Raw genomic sequence first — 24,730 nt, 5'->3', positions numbered from 1 at the left:
CTGTACTTGGAGTCTCTCAGGTCATGCAATTGGATACGTAAAATCACATAAAGGTTTGAAAAGGCTGAAAGTAAGTTAAAATTGGCATCTTCATTCATGGGTGTCTGGGACAAATGGAGAAAGGAAGGTGCTTTTTCTCTGTTTGACTGTCTAGATGTCTGCCTACGCTGACTGCTCTGAGCAAAGTAGCTTACATAGTGCCTGCCTCCAAGCAGGAAACTCAGGATGAAGGTAGTAGTGGGGTTGGTTCCTGATGTGACTGTTCTCTTGCCTTGGTCATTTCTTTACTTTTCCTAACAGAATATACACACAGAAGACAGAAAGAGAGAGTTAGAGATAGAAATATACAGAGAGATGGCAATGAAGGCAGGGAAGGAAAGAGAAAGAGAGATAGGCTATATATTCTCTTATACATGGATGCTAATCTCATGATGCTAGTCGTACCACCTAAATTTTTTCCCAAAGGAGGTCCCAGAGTTCAAATCCATATTGATTTTTTGGGGTGTGTTACAAATTTTCAACCTAAGATATTCATGTCATTTTCACATGTAAAATATAATTATTCAATTTGAACCGCTCTTTAAATCTGACTTGTTTAACACCAATTTAGTATTGGTTTATTTTGATTGAAAATAGATTTTTACATAATATAGTCTGATTATGGTTCCCCTCCTTCAAGTCCACCCAGATCCTTTCTATTTCCCTTTCTACCCAAATCCACACCTTTTCTTTCTCTCTCATTAAAATACAGATGGCAAAAAGATAAGTAAATAAAATAAAAACATATAAAACAAAATAGGACAAAACAGACAATCAGAAGAAAATATGCCTATGAAACTCATATAGGCATGCTGCCAGGTATGAAGCTGGCCTTAAGATTTGTTTGTATACCCAAAGAGACTCTGTGGAGAAAGCCAATTTTTCTTTTGTGAGCAATTATCAATTAGAGTTGGCTTTGGGGTTAAACATTAGGGCTATGAGCCATTTCACCTCTCAGGACTGGAACCCTATCTGGTTCAGACCTGAGTATATCCTGTGCATACTGTCACAGTCTCTGTGACTTCATATGTGCATGGGTCCTGTTGTTTTTAGAAGATCTTGTTTCCTTGGGGCCCTCCTTCTCTCTGGCTCTTAAAATCTTTCTACCTTGTCTTTCTCAGGGTTCCCTGAACCCTAAGTGGTGGCAGGGGATGGAGTAACACTAATTTTATAGTTCCACCTCTCATTGAAATTTTATCTGTATCAAACATGGAGGAGGCAAATTAAAGTTTATCTTGAAGCCAAATCCCCTGTAGCTGTAATTTGTGGACCCAAATGAATCATGTGTTTCCATCATACAATGGGGTGAGGGATAGGGAAGACAGACATTCTCATTCCAAGAGAAAGAAATCATAAGGAAGAAATGATTGATGGGTCCCAAGCAAGTCTCAGCTTAGGAAGAGAAACTAGTAGTTATGAAGGCTTAAGAAAAATTCATTTTAGTATGTAAGCTCTGCTTTTTAGATCTATTTAGTAAATGTCCCTCCCTTGAGGTTCATTTGCTGTCAGTTTACTGGTTCCCCGGGATGGCTGATATCTGGGTCCTGAGATCTACATGTGTGACTTATTAGTGGCAACACTTTTCCTGCCCAGCTATAATATGCCTTAGAGTTGCCTAATCTATCAGCTCCAAGTTATGTGAATGCCTCCATGCATGTCCAGGATAAACCCAGGCTTTCCAAATCTATGCCATCCTGAGTATCTCACACAGTAAAACAACTCTATTTTTCTTGTTGCTACCATCTTTCAGGCAAGGTGCTAGAAGCACATTGTAGATTTAAATTTCATCTGAATTCTTTCAGTGAAGAATTTATATTGTTTTGTCTGTTTAATTTTGTTTGAGGGTGCTGTATTAAGGAGAATGATAGGATTAAGGGTGCATGCATAGAGCATGGAAAAGTAGATTTAAAATAAATGTAGTACAATAAATAAAGTCAATGACTATTCTGATTAAGGTTCCTGAGCAATCCGAGTTGATCATCAAAGGTAAATATTCTAGAATTGAAGAACACTCAAGAGCATTTGTAGATTGCAGTCTTAGGAATGCACCTTCCTAAATTCTGTGTCTCAGTTTTAAAAGACCACAGCTGTTTAGACATTCCATCTATTTTTCTCTATTCATTCAACTAGTCTATGAATAGCTGCTCTGGGTTAGGGAATGTCTAACAAGACATTTCAGTAGATAAAAAGCTCCATCAGACCAGTAGCTAGGCAGAACACAGCTCCACGTAGAAGATCCAGATTTTGTTGTTGAGATGGGGGAAATGCAAGCCTGTGGAAGACTGACAAGCATGTTCAGCCTTGTGCTTTGATCTTGTCCAATGTGGACAACTATGCTAACTACTTCTGTTCCTTGTCCTTGAGTGGGTCATCGCATGAGGACCTTCCAGCTCTAGAGAGCTCTCCTACTCACTTTAGAAGGAAATGCATGACTGTGAATCAGAGTACACACTTACTAGAAAATTGTCTCTGAATCCTTTCCATCAACCCTGTTGGGGTTATGTTATTTCTAGAGTGAGTGCTTGTGACATTCACAGCACAAGCATTTGAAGAGTTCCCTTAGATTTTCTTTTTGTTATCAAAGTACCAAAAACATATGTGGTTAGTCACATTACCCTGGCAATTCTAAATCCACAAGTTTCTCTCATTTTCCATATCATTGCAGTAGCTCATTTCTATGTTATTTGTATTCCTAGGCTATTGTCTTCAAGGAGAAAAGTTTATCTTATGCAACTGTCTATCCCCAATATAAAGTAGTGGGTCATTTTACTAACTTTCACAACATATATATTACTAATGGTGCTTCTCTTTTTTACTTTTTTTTTTTCAGAAATTACTGTGCTTTGTGGCCCTTTGAAGACATTCAGTTCTGTTATTTGTTGAATGACCAATCAGATGGGTGGAGCATGTTATAGGAATTGGCAGCAGGTATCCAATGGGTGAGGAAGGTAAGACGGACCAGTGGTACTGAGGGATTCACATGCTACTATGTTTGTAGATATGGCAGTTATGCCTATCATTTACAGTCCTTGTATCTGGCTTGATCTGGAGTTTCACCAAATTCAAAGTAGCATTTTAGGAGGAAGCAATCCCTGTCTTCTTGGCTCTAAGGAGACAACAATTCAATCTTGTTTTGATTGGTTTCTTTTTATTGTGTACTTTTTGATGCCACTCTGGGGAGGACAATCTGTTTTTTGGGTTTTTTTTTATGCAATCTGATATGGGAGCAAGAAAAGGGATTAAAGCTGGTAATTCTTTGATAAGGACATATCTTGATAGTCTATGGCTATCCCTACACTTCCTTTTTTGTCTTTTCCTTGCTTTGGAAAGGAATTCTTAAGATAAAAACAAGGTAGCTTGCATTGTACAAGAAAACGAAATTGCTAGGATACAGGAACTTTTATATCTCAAAAGCCAGGGAGCTTCAATAATAAGCCAGGGTATCTGATTTTAATGCTAGGCTCAGTTCTGTTCTTCACTGACTGACTGACTTTAAGTTACTGAGCGCTCACCTGTGATTGGACTGAGTCTTAAGATTTAGAAGTATTCACATCCATTTACCTTCATTCTATTGACTCAATGGTGACTGACACCATTTCCACAGGTCATTGGCAAATAAAAATTTGCCAATAAAATTTGCCCTAGATAAAAAATCTGAGTTTTAGAGATGGTCTCACTGTGTAACCTGACTGGCCTGAAACTCACTATTAGACCAGATTGTCATTGAATTTACAAAGATCCACCATCTTCTGTCTTCTGAGTGTTGGGATTGAAAGTGTGTACCACCCACATCTGGCTTTCAGATTTAAAAAAAAAATGTTAACATTAATTCTTTTGGCACTACTTGTTAATATCTGTGATTCTAGATCTGTCTATCCAAATGTCTGAGTCCATTGTATATATGTACATAATTCTAGGTGTTACATGTGTGCAGGACAAACACATATAACCTATTTTTCCTCTAAACCTTCACTGTGTCCTATCTCCAAAAATTCAGTGAGAGCTCAAATGTTTAGTCAGACTAGAAATATAAGAGGAATTTCTTGTGTCTGTCAGTCCTTTATCCTTTGCAGTAACTGAGTCTAGTATATTCCTATACATCCTGTTTTCAATTATTCTTCAATTACTTTTGGTTCATCTATTCTAACAGACACTATCCAATGCAAGGCAAATATTGGTCTTCATGCCTTTTTTTCCCTCTCATCAGCTACAAAGAGTTCTATCTTTCATACATACCTTGAGAAATGTCTCCAAGTCCATCTATCATGTTACTCTTCTGACTCATCCCTTTTAAAGATAGAGATATGAATTAGTTATGAGTTTCTTAAGAGACTTTCAGAATCCTTTAATAAGAAATCTACATTCTACTGACCAGACTCACATCTCAGCTGCTCTTTCTGAACACCCAACCTTTATTATATATTCCCCTATGAGCTACCCATTAGGATATAGGCTTGTTTTCCCCAAACAATAGCATCAATCTTCTTTTTATATCTTAACTTAAACCTCTTTATTGCTAAAAAGATTTGTTTGCTTGTTTGCTTTGAGTTTTTATTCCCCAAGATCAAGTCATGGTTGTTTGCTAGACAATATTTCAGTGGCCAGGGATTACATCATCCACAGTAATTTTCACATTAGGTTTAATTGTCAGTAGGTTAACCAGTTCTCTCATCTCTGTGATCAAACAGCAACAACTCACAGGAAGAAAGATTCCTTCTAGCTCATTGTTTTAGGAAACTGAGTTCACTGTGGTGGGAATGATAGGGTGTGCAGCAGGTTCAGAGCAGCACAGATATATGACAGAGCTCCTTGCATTGTAGGCAGATAAGATACAACAGCTCTGGACCAAACTAGAAAGAGACATAACCTTCAAGACATGCCCAAACAGCTGACTTCTGCCAGCTAAGCCACAGGCTCTGAAAACATGGACCCTTCTTAAAATAGCACCATCTCCTGAAAGAAAAGTGTTAAAACAGAGATCCTGTGAGGGACATTTTATCTTTCAAACACAGCAGGGCACTTAATTGGTTACCTTTCCATCTCCAGGTTTTTGGGGTCATGGTTCTTTTAGGGACTAGCATGTTCCTAGTTTCAAGCATTCTCTGACCCAGAGTATACATGTGATATCTACTTAGTAGACAAATAAAATAAATAGAGTTCTTTGGTACATTTTTAACAGAAGATGATGAGATTTCAAGCATACACACACACACACACACACACACACACACACACACACACAGAGAGAGAGAGAGAGGAGAGAGAGAGAGGAGACCTTACTAGGATCAGATAGCTGCCATGCCATTGTATTCTTGTACTGTGTCCAAAGAATGAAAGAATGCTGTCATTAAAGATATCACTGCCTTAATTCTTGTTTTAAGCTGCAGCTACTATTATAATTCAAAAATTTAAATGAGGAAACTTGACCATATAGGATATTCCAATGCTATTATGCGCCAACTTAGTTTTTTAGTTTGTATTTGTGGATTGTCTATAACTGTGTTTTTTACCAGTCCCTGCTCCTGTCTTATCTCTGGAAAAATCTGCTAAATTGTTGGCAAAAACATTTGCTCCACCCAGAGCTGCTACTTCAGCCCTCAGACACTATTGTTAAAAAGACAGCCATCCAGCCTCTGTGTGTGTAATATATAAGTCTTTGGAGATTTCCTAGATCTTTGAGTTTCATATATTAATGAGAGTCTGTTTTGGGAGAGAATTTCCATTTGAGAAGTTTTCAAACTTTTTTCCCATGCTCTGGTTAACAGTCACTAAGCAAACAGATACACAAACAACCCAACAATACATGAAGGAAAGCTGCACCTCTCTGCAAAACCCCAGCGTGATTGGGAACTTGCAAGGCTGGGATGGGCTGCTCCCATGTTGGCATATTCTGCACTGCTCTGCTCTGATGCCTGGCTGGGCAGATGACTTGTGTCTCTAAGGTGGTTGTGCCTGTGAATACTAATCATCGTATTTCTGTCAAGGCAGCTCAGTCTCTTCATTTCATCAGGTCTCTGAATCAGCACTTCATAGGGTGTACTAATGACATTTCCTATTTTTCTAGAGGGTGGGTGGGAGGGAAGTGAGGAAGCAATGAAGCAGAGTCAAAAGCTAAATAGAAAGCACTTCTAGGAAACCTGTTTTCCCACCTAGAAATTAAAACCACCATTTTCTTTGAGAACTTTGCATGTCTTTTATCTAAGGCAAGGAAGCAAAATATTCTCATGGTTCCAGCCAAGACCATTGAGACCAAGGAGACTGCTACCCACAAATCTGTATTTAAATTAAAAATAACAACCACTAACACCACACACACACACACACACACAAAGCAAAGCAAAACATGACACAGATAGAATAGTAGAATAGACTCTTGGACTTTTCAGGACAGTGATCTGATTTTAAGGAAAGGGCTTTTATGTCTCAGGGGAGAAAACAGCTTGTTAGGAACAAAACAAGATAAGCAAGATTTAGGCAAGACTTAGCTCTTCACTTTGGTGGCTCAGATGACTCTAACCCTGTCCATTTCTTTTACATTGACTTGTAACATGTACGGATTTTAGTTTCCTGATTGTGTCCCTGTGATTTGTCACAAACATGGGGAGGGATGAAAAAAAGACATGTGCCTTCTCTAAATGAAGCTTGAAGCCAAGTAGATCTGCACGATGCACTCAAATCTGAGTGGAAAGGGAATGGAGGAGAGAGTTTCAGCCCACGGTAGAGACTTGCAGGGTTCATAGGAACATCTCTTAGGCTAACCTCTCAGGAGGTCCCCTGGAGCTTTTTCTTGCACCCCTAACCTCTCTGTAACTTAGGTATGATTCTCAGTTCAGCAGAGAAATTCTCCAGGAGGCTGTAGGATAGCTGTCATCCCTGCAACCCTGCTGGGTATTTAATAGGGCATTGGTGCTTGCAAATGAATGTCTTAGAGAAGTGTCCTTTACTGGAGAGACCTACAAGAATGCTCACACCCAGTGGAGGAGCAATCAGCAGGGGCTGCAGGTCACAGGTCACCCCATTATTTCTCATTTGCATAGAAGTCAATTCCAGAAAGCTGCTTGGAGGGCACCTCACCTGTGCTGCCAAATCCACCAGGCTCTGAATTGTCGCTGACAGCTCTAAATGCTGGCAGCCTGCTGCTGTGTCCTCTGAGCCTGCTGGGGCTGTCTGAGAATGCACATTTCCTATTTTGGGATGTAGGCCACTGTGGAGAAGGAGGCCAAGTATCTGTCTGAAGCCCGTGTCACTGAAATCATAAACAGGCATTCCATTCACTTGTTGACTATATACTGCAACTCTTCACTATGGATAATGTCACCGCTATTTCCTGATTCAAGAAAGACTGCATGATGCTCTTATGGGGTAAGCAAAGTATCTTACCTCGATGAACGCCAGTCTAAAGGATAAGCTTACACCAAAGTACCAATGCTTTGCTGTATTTAACTCATAACATGCAAAAGAGCCATTTTAATAATAACTGGCTGGTGGTTATTAAACATTGCGTTGAGGCCGTCTCTGTCTGACATGATTTGCAGTCGTTGTCTTGTCTGATATTGCTGAAAACTTTGGCTGCTGTGTTAGGCGCTTTGGTAGATGGTAGGATACTGAGGATCCCAATAGCTCAAGAACTTGCAGAGGGACACAGAATTAACAATGGATAGGGTGGTTCTCTGCCTCTGTGTACGTCGATGTGGGGTCTCCTAACCATCAATTTGTCTCCTCTTAAGTCTTTTGGACCTCTTAATCAGCTTGTGTGGAAGAATGCTGGAAGATATTTCTGGCAGTTCCTTTAGTCTAGTCATGCTTCAACAGTCCATAAGAACTTTCAAAGTTGCATAGTGGTTTCCAGCACCAACACCAACAGGCTTGCTGTACTGTTCTTCATCCACCATCCTTCACAGATGAAACTTATTATATATCTTGAGCTAGGTACTAAGACTGCTATAAAAGCCAAATGTTTACATATGAATATGACAACGACATTGAAATTGTACCTTTAAATAGCCCTGCTCTGCATTCTGTTGATGATGCGAGGCTGGCAGACACTCAAACAAAACACAGTCACATCTATGAATGCTACACCCGGAATGGCTAACTATGCTAGACAAAATCAGAAGATGCTTCAATCACTGGGTTTAGAGCTGAGCATGGGTGGCACTGACCAGAATGAGGCAAAGAAGGTTCTGAGTTCAGCCACCTTTGGTCAGGGCAAAAATACATTATAAACTGTTTATGGACAAACAAACAAGATGATTGAATAAAGGTGATTTAAAATTAAAATGGAAATTTTGGTGCTTGGAGAAATCTTGTTCTTTGTGTGTGTGTGTGTGTGCCTTAATCCATCCCTGTAGCCAACCACTACATTTGGGTTGGTACATAACTATCCATAGAATCTTTTTTAGTTTTTTAATCATTAATTCATTAATTCACTTTCCATCTCAATACCTGCCCCCTCTTCTCCCAGTTCCCCCCCCCCCTGCCCAGCACAGCTTCTCCATTCATTCCTCCCTCCCCTTCTCCTCTGAGAAGGGGAGAACCCTGTGTATGACCCCACCCTGGCACTACAGTATCTGCAGGGCTAGGAGCATTCACTCCCACTGAGGCCAGACAAGGGGCCCAGGATCCACAGACAGGCAACAGATTCAGTGACAGCCCCTGTTCCAGTTGTTGAGGACAGGCACGAAGACCAAGCTGTACATCTGAGACATATGTATGAAGGGCCTAGGTCCAGCCCACACTAGCTTGCTCTTTGGTTGGCTATCCATAGAATTTCTAAACAGTTACAGGGCCATACATTTAAATAGCTATTTATGTTCCTTCGTGGTGACACCCAACTGCATCCTTCTGCACACTGTTCTATATCACAGTAAAAATTAAATTTCCCTTCTTCTCTTATGTGTGCTTGTTTAGGCTAAAATACTTCTGTTTGTTTTTAAAACATATCAAACCTAATGAACAATTTAAAACCAATATAAGAAATCCTCATGAACCTTTCACCTAGAGTCTCTGACATTTAACAGTCATTTGGTTTTATTCTATTCAAAGGTTTTATGAATTATCACCCCAAATCCAGGTTATACCTTGTATGTCACTAAATCATAGAGCCAAGTAAGTTTTCTATTTGCATGCTCTTATGTAGAGAAATAGCCCTGATTCAGTGGCAACTAAAGCATATTTCTTGACCTGCCAGAAATCAACCTGGAGAATATAGATGGACTGAGGAGGCTGTCTGTAGATACCTTAACCTTTGGAGCAGAATTTGACTCAGGTTTAATTGGTCAGCAAGGGCAACTGTTTGTGGCAGGAAAGCATACTCCCTATGCCTGTCTTATATGCTCAGTGGTCCAAGGAAGCAACAGAGAGTTAGATTGAAATCCAATCTCTTCATTTCCGACAACTAGCCATTTAGATTGCATTATCTCCTCTGTTCTGCTTGTCAGAGTCAACATGGCATCTCAAAGGCTGGTGTAGAATTCCCTCTGAAAGATCAAAGCATCTCAGCTTTACTCAAGTTTTCTGTGTACTTCCTCTATGTATTACATAGCAAAGCATAGTGTGCATGCAAAATGAGCGGGACTTTGAATACTGGGGCAGGCAGGAAGTAACCTAAAAAGGCAATGTGACAGGGCTTTGTAGCCCTGTGGTCTAGATATCAAAGTATTATTCTGAGGCCCTCATTTAGGCTTTGTATCAGCAAACAAATTCTAAAAGCCTCCAGGAGACACTCTTTCAAAATCTTTGCTAGGACATACTTCATTTTTTTTTTCAAGCTTGGTTCTCTCAGGAGATGAAAGTGAGACAAAGAGAAATATCTCGGTTGAAAAAGCAATTGAATCTGCACACAGTGGGGTGAGATGTCAAGGAATAATTTCCTAGATGCTCATTAATCAAATCCTTTACATACTAGACACACGTGTATTGCCTTCTTTCTGAAACCAAATTAATCTAAACACTTGCCAATACGCTCATGATACTTCCTATTGTCAAGGAACTCATAAACCTAAGCAGGCCTCCATTGGCCCCTTCTGAGTCCTGCTATTTCCTTAGGGTGGGCAGTATAAGCCATTTCAGCTGTCCCTAGATAGTTTCAGAAGGAAAGCAAGCCTCTGCTCCTCTGTCCTACCTAGTATCACATGGTTCCTAAGGCACAAGATTATCTTTCCCTCTAGAGGGTGTGAGGCCAGATTACCCTATGCCCTTTGGAGAACTCAGAGCTCAAGGCAATGAGAGAAGAAAGGACAGAGAAAGAAAGGTAACAAGCTGGTATTTAATCTACCACCAGTCCACTAGGTCTGTGGAGGATACAGAAGGTTACAGCAAGACACCTGGCAGATGCCTCCATTTGGAAGCTTTAGAGAAATTTTGAAGGGGGCCAGTGAGTTCATCTATTGAGAGGCTCTGAATTTTAGAATCTGAGCACCATGCCAAATGCTGTTAGGTTGCCATAGTAACCATTCCTGGACTTTTTATTTCACAGAAAAGGCATTATAAAATATTGGTCACATGTTTTCACACGGTAGTTAGTATGTACCTCTCTGAATGAATCTCTGACAGATTTTCCTAGTGTCATATTTCCACCCATTGCAGATATCATGCTTGGTTTCTGGACATCTCTAACTCCATTTCCTAATTTACACTTAAGAAATGAATTGAGAGCCAGGCATGGTGGCACATGCTTTTAATCCCAGAACTCAGGAGGCAGAGTTCGAGGCCAGCCTGGTCTACAGAGTGAGTTCTAGGACAGCCAGGACTACACAGAGAAACCCTGTCTCGAACCCCCCCCCCCCAAAAAAAAAAAGAAAGAAAGAAAAGAAAAGAAATGAACTGAGTCACATACTTAGGTATTAGATTTGTTATCTTGCGTGCACAGGGCCCCCAATTCAATCCCTGACCTACTATTCCCGAAAAATGAAGATTCAAAAAGATTGCTATGCATTGTCTTAAATCATGTGTATTATTATTATTGAGCAATGAAACACAAAGCTTGCAGCTTATATGGTTTCACTCTCTTCAAAGCTTGAGGCTAGGGACCACTAGCCCTGCACAAGCTTCTCACTACTGCAGCCAGCAGCCCTGTGCTCACACAGGGCTAGCCAGGATGACTGGTGTACAGGGTAATGAGGACATGGTCAGGCCATATTTTTCTCTCTGGTACACAACCTCTGAGCTGCCCTGTGGGGTTGTGGTGCATATTGTGCCTAGTAGCTTTCCTCTGAGTCCTAAGCTTCAGATGCTTGCCCTCTTTCACAAGCTAACTTTTCCAGATCATTACCTGGCATATTAGACTGATAGAAGCTTACTCTATCTCATCTTCTAAAGTCCCCACCTACCATGGAACTATCCACCCAGGACACATGACTGGTGGTCCCTGAATCTCTATGATGCTATGCTCCCATACCCATGCCTTACTCAGAACCCATTTGTCTAGATCTGAGGATAAAAATCCTCTCCTCTATGTAAGGACTGCAGATCCTGTGTGAAAGCTGATCACTTTTTATCCCTGTACACAGAGAATCTCACTGTAAGTTCCACAAGCCCTTTGCTTTCATGGCCCTGTTTATCCAAAAATAATGAATTTGCGCTTTACAACCATTTTGAAATAAAAAAATGACAACTTTCAACCTTCAAAGTTAACTTTCTAGTTATTTCCTGTAACTTTAATTTTTCAAAACCTATTCTTAACAATGGTTCTTAATCACTTTAACTTCCCTTGTACCTACCACCATTCACCAGAGGTAGTAGAAAAGAAAGGATACAAGGGAAGTGGACCTGTTTAGAAAGGTTCTTTGGAGCAACTCCTGACTGTATTGTCTGGAACATTGTCATAGAAATTTTCTACCTGTTAGCTAGTTTGCAAAGTTCCAGAAAGTACTGTGCAGAGTGCTGGAGGAGATGAGACACAGCTGCTCTCCCCAGGACTTGACCCAAGCACAGGTGTGGTATATGACTTCCAAGGTCCTTCACACACTGAAAAACAATTGACAGTGAGTAGTTACTAAGAAAGGAGAGGCATGATTTGTGGAGAATATAGGCGTAGGTAGGTTTCCCAAGTCCCAGTCTATGGCTGTAGCTCCACACCTGTCCGTATATGGTATATGGGAAGCGTTAGCTAGACTTAGTGAGTTATCCAAACGCAAATAAACAAAACCTGTGTGTATTTAGTTGTAAAATAATAAATAATTTAAAATTGTACTTTTCCTTCTGACTTTAAAAGAAGTGAGAACCTTTGTGTAGCTCTCTAAACGTCTATGAGCCCCGGCACTATTCTGACTATGTGTATTAGAGTGTTGCGCTTCCTATGTTTAATAAATACACAGCCATTTATTTATCTTCAAGTCTGCAAGGTTAAGACATTTAAGACAATCAGGAGAACTAAGATTTCAAGGCAGATAAAGATGTCTTAGAAGAGAAAATATTGAAACAAAATATACCATAGCCTTGGACATCTGTCATTTAGGAAGAAAGTAGAAAGATCAAGGGGCCGCAGAGCCTCATCCTGGGGCACACCATGTGTGTCATCCCATGAAAGAGAAGCATGACAACTTGCTGAGGGCAGGTCCCCCACTGAAGATCCAAAGAGTTCTGTTTAGGTGTGAAGTATCAGGTCAATCTCCTTTCTTTGTCACCAGTCTCAGAATTCTAAGCAAATAATTCAGTATCCCTCTTTCCCACAATATGAACTAAGTATAAGGCATGTATGCAGCACACACTTGAAATACCAGCCTCTCAATCTTTTCATATTATCTCTATTCAATCATTTATTCACAGAGAATGCATTTTTTTCTAATAGAAAAATTCAACTTTATTCCTGACTTTGGAAGTCTGAATTCATATTGTCAGTTGTACTAGTGACCTAAACATGTACTAGTGAACAATTCCATCCAGAACTGAACAATAAACTCCAACGCTAGCCTGTCTTACATGCATTATTTATTCTGGAAAAGGAAATATTCGTGATGAGAAACACACTGAATTAGTAAGTGTCCCAATGGCTGCAAAGCAAGACAGTATTTTTCCTGCTGTGCTATTGTGATTATTTTGTAATAGGAAGCCAGTTAACCCACCATAACACCGTCCACACATCCGTTGATCCTCCTGGGACCACTTCTTGCAGTTTATAGATTATTTTTCAGTAGAACACAAAACCCCAGATTCCCCTACTGACTTCTCCACGTTTCCTAATAACAACCAATGCTCGAAAAACACTTGGCTAAGATAATCTGGAGTTTTATCCAGACAACACTCTCTCTGTAAACCAACTTCTCTTTAGCATTAAAATGGCCTTCAACTATTACTGAACAAGGAAAGGCACTTTCGGAGCACAAAGCTATAGAGATTTGTCCAACTACATGAGGTATGCAAGCAAATGCCATCATTAACAGTCCTACGTTCTTTTCTGGATTGTTATTATGTAGTGAAGAACTTGGATCCATCCAAGCAACCATGAGTTGCTTTCAGTAACTCATCTGAGCCTTATAACTATCCCAAGAGTTAATATGATTGGTTGGTACAGACATAATAGTACTTCCCTAAAGATGGATCACAACAAACCCCCAAAATTTTAAACAATGAGATCTTTCATGGCAAAGGAGACCTTATCAATAGAATTGAATTAAAGATCTTGATGGTAGTTCATTCTTGTAATCTCAGCATTTGGGGGCTGAAGGTAGAAAATAGTGAGTTTGAGGCCAGCCTGAGCTACACTTTGAAATCTTGCCTCTGAATTAAATAAATAAATAAATAAATAAATAAATAAAAATGTAAAGATCTTGAGACAGGAAATTAACCAGGATTGACTTGCTGTTTTTCATGTAATCAAAAATATCCTTTGAGGAGGGTCTCAGCTACACTACAAGGAAAAAAAAATAATGCTAAGAGAAGGGGGGTTGACCTGATATTCTCTGAAGGTAGAAGAAGAGACCATGATCCAAAAGAGGAGGGAGGCATCTGATATAATAAAAGACAAGACCAAAGTAATGACTTCGTCTCTAGGATCATCAGATGGAACAAAGCCCTCCAAGCCTGGCCTGCAACTTGGTTGTAGCCTTGAGGACTCATTGTGAATTGTGATGTTTCAAACAGTAAGATAAAGTTTGTGGTGTACTGAGCCCTGGCATGTGGTATTACCATACAACACCAGAGTCAGGCTAAGGCAGCCCTTTAAAAGGGAAGACAATGGAACCTCCATGGGGTGAAATGACTTGGAAGAAGTCACTATTTAGTTGACAAGATAAAGACAGCACATTTCCACAGCTCCCACTCTTTTGCAAAGGACTGCTTTACTTTGGGAAGGAAGGAAACAAATTCAAGGTCATCACTGGGTGCAAAAACATCAAGTCTGTCCTCAGTCAGCAAATGTGTCAAGGTTATCACTGCTTTCCACTGCTTTCTCTTTATGCAAAAAGAAAGTGTGCCCCCCACCCACCCAGAGCTATTGTGCCATTCAAATTCACAAAATAAGAAGCATGTGTAAAATTCCAGGAAGCTCCACCAGCTATTATAAAGACTCACCACTCACCCAACACTCCATACTGCTTCTGAAGTTGGTAGGACATTTTCACACATTGTCCTTCTGCAAAGAGAACCATTTGCCCATGGCATTCAACAATTAGACCCACAGAGATCCATGAAGAAACCCGGCTTTCACTACACTCATGAACTGAGCTCCTACAAATGCTTCAAAGCCTAGATGTGATATTTTCTTTATTTACAGTTCAAATGTTATCCCCTTTCCTAGTTTCCCCTTTGAACACCTCCTATCCCTTCCCCCCTCCCCCTGCTCACCAACCCACCCACTCAGGCTTCCTGGCCCTGGCAGTCCCCTATACTGGGCTATATAACCTTCACAGGACCAAGGGCCTCTTCTCCTATTGATTACAGAGTAGGCCTTCCTCTGCTACATATGCAGCTAGAATTACGAGTCCCATCATGTGTTTTCTTTAGTTGGTGGTTTAGTGCCAGGGAGCTTTGGAGATACTGGTAAAAACCAAAACAAAACCTAGATGTGACCTAGATTCATTAGGTTATTGCAGCCTTCTTTGCCTGTACTATCACGTAGATGATAACACCTGGATACCATATGCTATTAAATCTTGCCATAAATATAACCGCTCTGCTCCAGTTCAGGGAAGCTTCTCATTGGCAAGCACTGATACAGGTATATCAGAGATATGCTTCCTCTGAAAGTTACAAAGTTTCAATGACCTATGTATTGATTATTATATAGTCAGTAGCCTATTAAGCTCAAGATTGGAATCCAGGTGCCATTACTCCATCTCTGAGTCTATCAATGGGGGAAAATGGTCCAAGATTATCAAGATCTCTTTTAGGAAGTACAAATCCTTTAAATGCTGATAGAGAAACAAAGGATTGGTAGGGAGATAGATATTTCGTGTAGTTCCTTAAAAGCTAACCAAATTGCAGAGAAATGGGGAAAGAGACCATTTACTCCTTAAACTTTCCATTTGCTAAGTCCCAGCTCCTTTTCATTCTGGAAGATCTAATTATATTTAGGCTTCCTGAATGTAGCTCACCAGCAGGGATTACCTTGACTGAGCTCTGGCGGATCACAAACAGAGCTTTTGTTCTGATCTTACTGCTTAGGTTAATGCAGCCTGACTTCTCAGATGAAACCTGGTGAAGCTGAGTTTCCTGTCTGCAAGGGAAATAAAAACCCTCCCCCAACCCTGAAAGAAACAGAAACGCAGCATTGTTTACAAATCCCGTGTCAGATTCTCATCCTGTTGAACAGGATGAGAATCTGACCCCTTATTGAAGTTAGGAAGCTGAGAATGACATCAAAGCTCTCTCTTGAATGCAGGGGAGATAATGACTTAAGTGGCTTTAATCTAGACATGCTCCTTACAAAGGAAACACAGATCTACTCTTCTAAGATGGAAACAATAGACAACACCCCATCGATAGTTAACAGACAGGCCAGCTCATTCTAACCTCTGTTTCTAAACATCCATGGGTCCCACATCTCTAGGGTTTCACTTAGAAATTTCTCTTGGGTCAGGGAAATTTGATGCATAGAAAAGTTTATAGAGAAATGGTCCTGAAAATAGAGGCAGAAGTGCACAGGAGACAATTGAATGACTGGGAAAGACAATCCAGTATCCTCTACACAGACAAAAGAAAAAAAAAAAGGTATGGTTTCTTTTTCTTCATGTCTTTGCAACTAAGTGATACTTCACCTCTGGGGGTACATATATAACAGTCTCACAAGGTTCCTATAAGAAAAGACGAGTGAAATGAAGAGAAGAGGCTTTCCAAAGCTTAAAACATTCTGCAGAGGCAAATCCTAGTGGCTGTTGGTCCGGTCCATGCTCTTCCTATATTCCAGGGTCTGTAGTTTCTCAGAACCAGTGGAATTGAGTAAGAAAAATGTGGACATTGTAGCAATGGGGCCCAGAGATGAGGACACCAATTTGAAACCTCTGCGGCATATCATGAACTGATGATATACTTGGATTCACATCTGCAGGATGGATTTATGTTTTCCTATTTTACTACATGAAAAGACTTAAAATCCTCAGTCTACCTGCCGTATCTTTCAGGCTGTATTAACATAGCCTAACTCTCTGAATAGGTAACAAAATTTACAGTAAGTTATATGTATGATGCACAACACACTTTAAAATAGCAGAATATATAGTATTCAAATGTCACAAAATTGCACATGGAAAGTAACATCTTGGCTAGTAGTCATAAAACAGTACACGAATCACTCTCTACCTAATTCTAGAGTGCATCACTGTCTCTCACATGCAATGCCTCATAGCCATTAGCAGTTCAGATTTCTAGAACATAGGTTGCTAATCAGCATCCCTTTGAGGGATGCTCTTCTTTGAGGGCTAAAACTCTTCTCTAAAGCCCACAGTGAATTATTCCTAAATTACAGCACTTGTGTACATGGGGGTTACAAAGAGAGCTCGGTGGTTAAAAGAAATCCCTATTCCAAATGACCCAAGCTCTGATCACAACACTCATGTCCGATGGATCATAGCTGCCTGTAATGGGATCTGTAGGAGATCTAACCCCTTTTCTGGCCTCTGTAGACACCTGCCCATGAAAAGCATAAATAAAAATAAATTTGGAGCACCATACACTTTTCTGGAGTGGCCAAATTGACAGCAGAAGTCTCTCTAGCCTTCCCAACTAGATAGTATGTTTTTGATTGTCAATGGACACATATATATATATATTATTTTCTCATAGCCTTAAACACGAGCTTGGAAACACATAAGTAAGGAGTAATAGGCCCATGCCATTTCTCCAGAAAACCAGCATGTTTGTCATCTGTCTACGTTTCTGAATGGGCAAACCTCCACAAGCTGTCATGTTCCGTGATTATTTTCCCCTAACATGTGTCGTTAATTTTTCATCTTAATGAACTGTCCAGTCGAGTTTAACAACCAGAATAGTGATAGGAACACAATAAAAATGGCTTATGCCTGGCTATTGTTAGAATTCTCCCTGTAACTCTGGAGCATAATTGAAATAAAATATCTCAATGGCTACAAACACCATTTGTCAAGAGTAAAGTGGTATAAGTGCTATTTCAAAAATTCATGCTAACGGGCTTTATAAACATGGATTATAGAAACATTCTTCCGATTGGTACCTATTCAAGCATTTAAGTGCATGGCTATTATTCTCTGTTTGCTCAAGTGAAACCACTTTGGGTACCATACTACACGTCAGCCCCAATTTCCCACAGGATTACAGATGTAATCTTTACTGCCAGGAGGAAGGTCAGGAAAGCCCAAAAGGACAGTGTTAATGCACAGATGCACACATAGAGAAAGCATTATATAGCCACTGTTTTTTTCGGTGGTGAAATGTTCCAGGACTAGATACCCCTCACATCTGACTTATCAGCCAGGAGAAACTCAGAGATATCTAAAGATTTTGCTCACCCAAGAAATGGAGATAAACCCAAGTTCTCAATATCTTGTTTTATGAACCAACATAGCCATGCCAATCCTATGGACTCATACAGGAAACATTCAAAATTGTATATTTGTTCTGTTATTCACTCTGGAATTATTTAGAAAGCTAACTGGTAGGGTTCACATTGTCTTTGGCTCTCACAACATAGACCAGGACAAATTTCTGGAACTTTGAGGGCTGCCAATGGCAGAGGTGACTTGGACAACTCAAAAAATAACAAAGGAAGGATACAGTCCCACTATCCATCAAAGATGACAGCCTTTGAATGATGAGATGGAATGCTGAAATATGGAAAATTGGCAACAATGAGTGGAGGCTGTGGCTTCTGAGCCACAAACCCAGGGAAAGTCCTTCAAGGAGGGGCATCGAAGTGATTAGAAGGTTTCAGGGATGCAGAGAGACTTTCAAGGCTGATGACATGGTACCAGCAGAGTCTCTGAGTCAGGAGGTGACTACACCATACAACAGCAATGTGGCCTAAAGCTAAGGGATGGGGCAAAGAGTAACTGTAGAAATGGGGAGGTGGACAGAACAGTGAGCATCTGGCTTCTTTCTGATTCAGATGTCAGGACATTAAGTGAGTTGACATTGATTCCATAGAAATGCAACTCTTCCAATTGATAGCTACAAAGCCTATAGGAATGACAAGGAAACTTCCATTTCACCTACTCTTGACACTTATTAAAAATCTTCTTTTGCTTTATCTTATCTTCAGTGTCTGCTATGACAGTGACTCCCATTGGCATAGAGCTCCACATCTCTAAATCCTTCTGAGTAACCATCCCATACTCTATTCTTCTCCATGCCCCCCTTAACCCAGACTCTATCTAGCACCATTATATAGGGCTTAAATAGAGTAAGTCTAAAGCAATTACATTCCAACACTACTACTGATCTCTTGGAAGCCCCATTTTCTCTATGATTCCTTGAGCAGAACCCAGGCTATAGGATGTTTCTATTAGCCTTCCTTCAAAGAATAAGACTGTCAAAATGTTTGGATAAAGTCCATAAGTAGGATTAAACTCTGTGTCCAGAGTAGGAGCCTGTTAAATTCTATGTGACTAGAGGTCCTGATAACATCTCTGTTTTTGTTCTTAGCACTGTGCTAAGACTCTGATAAGTTTTCAATGAAAATAGTATTGGAGCAAGTGACACATTCAGTGACATAGAAGTTGTTGCAATACTCAACAGAGTGTCACAGATTGGCTTGAGACAAAATTAACATCATGATGCTTCCTAGGGTTGCTCTTGCCAGCAATAACTGGAAAGAAAAATAACAAGGAGAGGGATTCTTAAGCAGAAGGTGGGGTGCAATGTAGTCATGCAATTGCTCTGATCGCCCTGCTTGGTCCACTGGGCTGGGGATAGATGATCCATCAAATTCATCCCTATTAGAGATACAGTGGCCAAACTTGTACTTATCAGTCTCTCAATGTGTGTTAACCCAGGAAATGGAAATGCCATTTTCCTTAGTGAGATGGAACATACAGTGGAAGCAATCCTTGCAGTGGCTAAGCTGAAGATGTTTCTCAGCTAAGAGCAAAACCCATAAACCCTGCAGTGAAAGGTGGTATAGTGATAGAGTTAAACCTTAAATACCATGAGAACTACCAATGAAGCACTACAGCAAGCACTGGAAACCTTTCATGGTGTGATCTAGGTTAAATAAGCTAGATCATCGAGGCACACCCTGAACAGGATTTTGGGACAGCATCTCCTTTCTCTCTCTTTTTCTTGGCAGTCACCATTAGGTGATTGGCCTTGCTACAAAATGCACCTTCAGCGTGGTAATCTGCTTTGCAAGAGGTATGAAGCAATGGAGGGAACCAGGGACTGAAACCCATGAATTGATTCATCTCAAGGTATTTGTTCCAGCAATAAAAAAATAGCACATCTACTACTTAGATGAAAACTCATTTGGCATCTTCAGCTTCTCAAAGATCTTGCTACTGACAAAATAGTCAAAGGAAAATGAATCCGCCTTAATTTGTCTTAGTTGCTGTCTGGATTAGAAGAAATATATATATATGTGTGTGTGTGTATATGTGTGTGCGCGCGTGTGTGCGTGTGCGTGCATGTGTGTGTGTGTTGTGTATCCCCTCTCATTTTAAGTTGTTCTTCCATGTAATGAGATGAATTTGAATGTATAGTGTCCATTCAAGTAATTAGAGTGGAAAATTTACAGGAAATTAATCCCAACTTTTAAGGACTATGCTGTTATTGTGAAGAGTAACACCTGTCCCTTTAAAAAATAGGTTGGAAAGCATTTTTCTAAATTCTAGTTTGCCAAAACCTACAGCAGTAGGAAGTCTGGTGGTTATAGACTATGTTTTCCTCCTGCTTAAACTGTTCACCAAGCAAGCATGGTGCATGTATCCCATACTTCAGCAGACATAGTATGGTTAAACACCCAGAGTTTTTCTTAGATGTCTTTCTTTCTAGTTGATTTAGGCAGAGTTAAGTGACTGCCTGGTTGAACAGATTGTGACTTAAGCATGTGAGTGACCCCTGTTATGTTCAAAGTTTATTCCCCTGTGAAGGGTGGAAACAGTTCTTTCGAGACTTGTCTTGGAATGGAACATTTCTGGCTTCAATCTTGGAGCATATATGAAGCTTCTGAAGTAATCAGAAGATATCACTTTGCACAGCACTAGAATATGCCTCTTTACATGAGTTGTGTTGGGTGAGAATAGATGTGTTACACCAAAGAGATGGGCCTACCTTTATTTTGTGATCTGATTTTGTCTCCATCATCTATCATCATTTGAATACAATGATTTCTGATATTTGCACACAACTAATTTATTTCACCAAAAAAAAAAGAGGAACAATGTATGTGGAAGAGAATATTCAAGTTTCTCCTCCTATAAGCAGCTGTAGTTCAAATCTAGTCTCCTAATTTCCTAGCAGTCTAACACCAACCCTGTCTATCAAACTACACATCATATCTACACTTCTGACCTAATAAAAGCCACTGGGTAAATCAAGAGATTCTGAGGGCAGAGAACAAATGAAAATAACACGATTGTTAAAGAGGCTGTACAGATTAGGCAATCCTGCAAAGTCTAATCACTAAAAATAAACCCGTTAAGATCAGTTGATCAGGACCACAGCAGTATGGCTTTGAGTGAGTTATATAAACTTCTAAAGCTTCAATTTCTTCATCTATAAGATGTGAGTGACATAGGGGAAAAAAACATGAAACTGTGTGCACATTAATGAGAGGAGTTTACTGGACACTCTGCACAGTACTGAGCATCAATTGCAAGTCACTGTCATCACCATCTTTGTCTTTCTGCATATTAGGGTGACTGAAAATTTGTCTTTATGGAGGGAGCAGGTTTTTCATTTTGTAAAAATGGTGTTCCAGCATCACTTCTATTTTATATTCTTATTATTACTACTACTACTACTACTACTACTAAAGTTATATAGTTTACATCTTGATCACAGCTTCCCTTTCTCTTCTCCTCTCAGTCCCTCCCTCTCCACCACCCTTCATCCCCCATCCACCCTTCTTCCCTTTCTCCTTCGAAAAGGATATCCTTTCTTTGGATATGAAGCAGCCTTGGCATATCAAGTTGAATTAAGACTAGGAGCATCTTTCTCTATTGAGGCTAGCCAAGGCAGCCCAGTTAGGGAAAGGGATTCACAGGCAGATAATATAGTTCCTTCTTTAGGAGTACCACATGATACAGCTACAGAAATGCTACATCTGTTCAGAGGGCTTAGGTCTGTCCCATGTATGCTCTCTGACTTGCAGTTCAGTCTCTATGAGCTTCTATGGGTCCAGAATAGTTGATTCTGTGGGTTTTTTTTGTTTTGTTTTGTTTTTGGTAGTGTTCTTGACACCTTGACTTTTTAGATACTCCCCCATCCTCCACAGGATTGCCCAATATCCAACTAATGTTTGGATGTGGGTCCCTGCATCATTTTCCATCAATTGCTGTGTGAAGCCTCTCTGATGAGATTTATGCTAGGTTCCTGTCTGCAACTCTAGCAGAATATCATTAATAGTGTTACATGTGGGCTCTCTCTCTCTCTCTCAAGGCATGGGTCTCAAGCTAAACCTATCATTAATTGGCTCTTATCTCAAATTCTCTTCTGTCTCTTACCCCTGCATATTTTGTAGGCAGGACAAATTGGGGGTTTAAGATTTTGTGGTTGGGTTGGTGTCCCAATGTCTCCTCATTGGAAGTCTTGCCTAGTTACAGGAGATGGCCATTTCAGGCTCAGTTTTTACATAACATCTATCCACTAACTAGAGTCTGAGCACTAAAGACCATATCTGGTTTATTCTTTACTCCATTGTTTAAATGGAAAGAAAAATAATCTTCCCCTTTGTCAGTCAGCAGACATATAAAATGATCAATTTTTCCTAAAAGTCCTTTGTCAACCATTAGGTACTCTATTGTGTACTTGAGATATTGTCCTAATTTCTATCCTGAAGATACTCTATAAACAGTGTGATTACTACTGGCATTCATAAAGCATTTGCGTCTTGTTAAACCTGTGTGTATAAACCATCAACAGATGGGCTGGAAAGGCCACTCTTTAATTTCAGCATCAACACCTGCTCTAAAGATTCACTTCTTAACAATGGCCTCCCAGTGGTTGCTGTGGATGCTAGCAGGCCATGGGTCACAATAGTTAGCTGTGACATCCTGTGGTTTCAATGCATTTGGATTTCAGCTATGTGCTTTGTGACTCAGCCTAATTACCAGCTATCTTCTGAATTTCACTTCCTCTTTGCAAATACAAAGGTGGAAATTGTAACCTCATTAGGAATCTCAGGAGAGGACACAACATCACAACATAGTAACCACCAAGACAAGGCTCATTTCTGAGTGCAAGGTCCTAGAAAATCTTCTGACTGTCTCAGTGTGTTTGTGTGTGTGTTTGTGTGTGTGTGTGACAGATAATCCATCTTCATTTTGTCAAGCCACTCAGTAAAATACCAGTTATGATTATTGTCCTCCCCTTGAGTTGGGTTTCCCAGGAGCCCAAGGTCACAGCCATCCAAGTTCTACTTCTTCACTTCCAGTCCTTCACTGGCTTTGTTGAACGCCAGGTTCTATAACAGGTCAGTTCCAACATAGTGAGGATTCTGCAGATTCCAATGCCTCTTCGTGGTAAGTTGACCAATGCAGTAGAGAATGAGGATGGAAGAAATGGAGGAGCGCAGGTGAACTATGACAGCCACAGTGTAAAGTCATTCACCATAAGTGATGAAGGCCTGTGTGAACTCTATTCACATGACCTGTCAGCTTCCTGTAGTCCAACTGAAACCAAATCCATGCTACTGGGATAAGAATTAATGGAAATGCAACATTATTAAATTTGGATTTTCATGGCTGTAATTACAAAGGAAATTTATTGAGCATTTATTATATACAATACAAACATATTTAGCATGTTACAAAACTACCTCATTTGATTCTCATATCAGCACTTGGTAATTGTTGTTTTCAAATGGGAACTCATGCTAAGGAATAACAAAGGTAGGCTCTTGGTCAGCCTACAGGGAATTACTGGCTAGTGGGCAGGATGATTGGGAAAGGAGGGATTTAAGAGAACAAGGCTCTTCTCCAATCTAACTCAGTTTGCAATTTGCCCTTACCTGTTTGAATTAGAGGGCTCTGTGGTTGCCATGGTAACAAAGTACGGCATAGTCATGGCTTAAGTGACAGAAATTTATTTGTCTTTCAGTACTGCTGGACGTGTCAGGTCAAAGTAGAGACAGAATTGGTTTCTTCTGTGGCTTTGAGAAAGAGCATGTTCATGCCTTCCCCTTCACGTCCAGTATCTTTTCACTTGCCTCTGTTGTAGCCATGCATCCCCTGATGTCAGTTCCTCCGTTCCTATCACCATCAGTCATATTATGTTCTGTTACTGACAGATTTGATGGTTTGTCTTAACTCGACCATTTACCAAGATCTTATGTTCAAATGAGTCCGTGGCCATGAATATTAGGAGTTTGGAGATCAACATCTTTGGGGGTGGCAATTTTGACTTTGTAATATCATTTAACCTTATTTCTAGATACTCCTTTTAAGCACAAATATATACAAATTTATGTCTTCTTTTTCTTGCACATTCATCCACCAAACACCTGCCAACATAGGCTTATACACTCAACACTATGCTGCTTTTAGAGATAAGGTGATTAAACCCACTACTTCTGATCATCATCTTTGTGAAGCCTCTCATGTTGATAACAGTACCAGAGAACAACTTTTCATCATTAACTTCCAATGACTTATCTAAGGAGAAGAGAGCATTCAGCTTCATTTTCCTGAATAAACTGTGAGAGAATAACCAGGAACCCAATATTAGTATTTGATGGCTTTTATTTGCCTGTTCATAGTTCTGATTCCCTTGTGACTTGGCAGAGGTCTTGGCACTGTATATGTGACTTTTGTCGTTTACTGAGCTGTCTTCAGAGGCCTCTTGGACCACGCCTCGAAAGCAGAGTGAGCTTAACCAGGGCGTATTGCTTATTAGATAGAAGAGTGATTAGCCTGTGCTCCGCTTAATTAAGCCTTACTTAATGGGCAGACGTTCCTTTTAACGGGGCTTGCTGTCACTTCATCAGTTATTTAAGGCAGTTCATTTCACAGCAGGGGGGAAGAGAAAGAGAGAAGGGGGAAAAATCTCCATTTCCTCAAACTCAATTGGTTTAAGAAAAAAGCTTGGCTGTCTGGAAGGTGCCTAATTGCTGCTGTGATCATCTGCT

The 24,730-nt window shown here is 40.2% G+C and overlaps 1 protein-coding gene across 1 annotated transcript in view; it reads left to right on the top strand.

Annotated features, from left to right (window-relative positions):
• Window positions 1-24,730, top strand: part of Cdh11 (cadherin 11) — a 158,722-nt gene that overhangs the window by 64,972 nt on the left and 69,020 nt on the right. The window contains exon 2 of the mRNA XM_029480445.1: window positions 2,870-2,987. The gene's annotated coding sequence lies outside the window, so the exon portion shown is untranslated. The remainder of the gene's footprint in view (window positions 1-2,869; window positions 2,988-24,730) is intronic.

The sequence above is a fragment of the Mus caroli genome, chromosome 8, assembly GCF_900094665.2.
Source record: "Mus caroli chromosome 8, CAROLI_EIJ_v1.1, whole genome shotgun sequence".
NCBI lineage: Eukaryota > Metazoa > Chordata > Mammalia > Rodentia > Muridae > Mus > Mus caroli.
The sequence above is the reverse complement of the archived record's forward strand: the minus strand, read 5'-3'. Positions and strand labels throughout refer to the sequence as shown.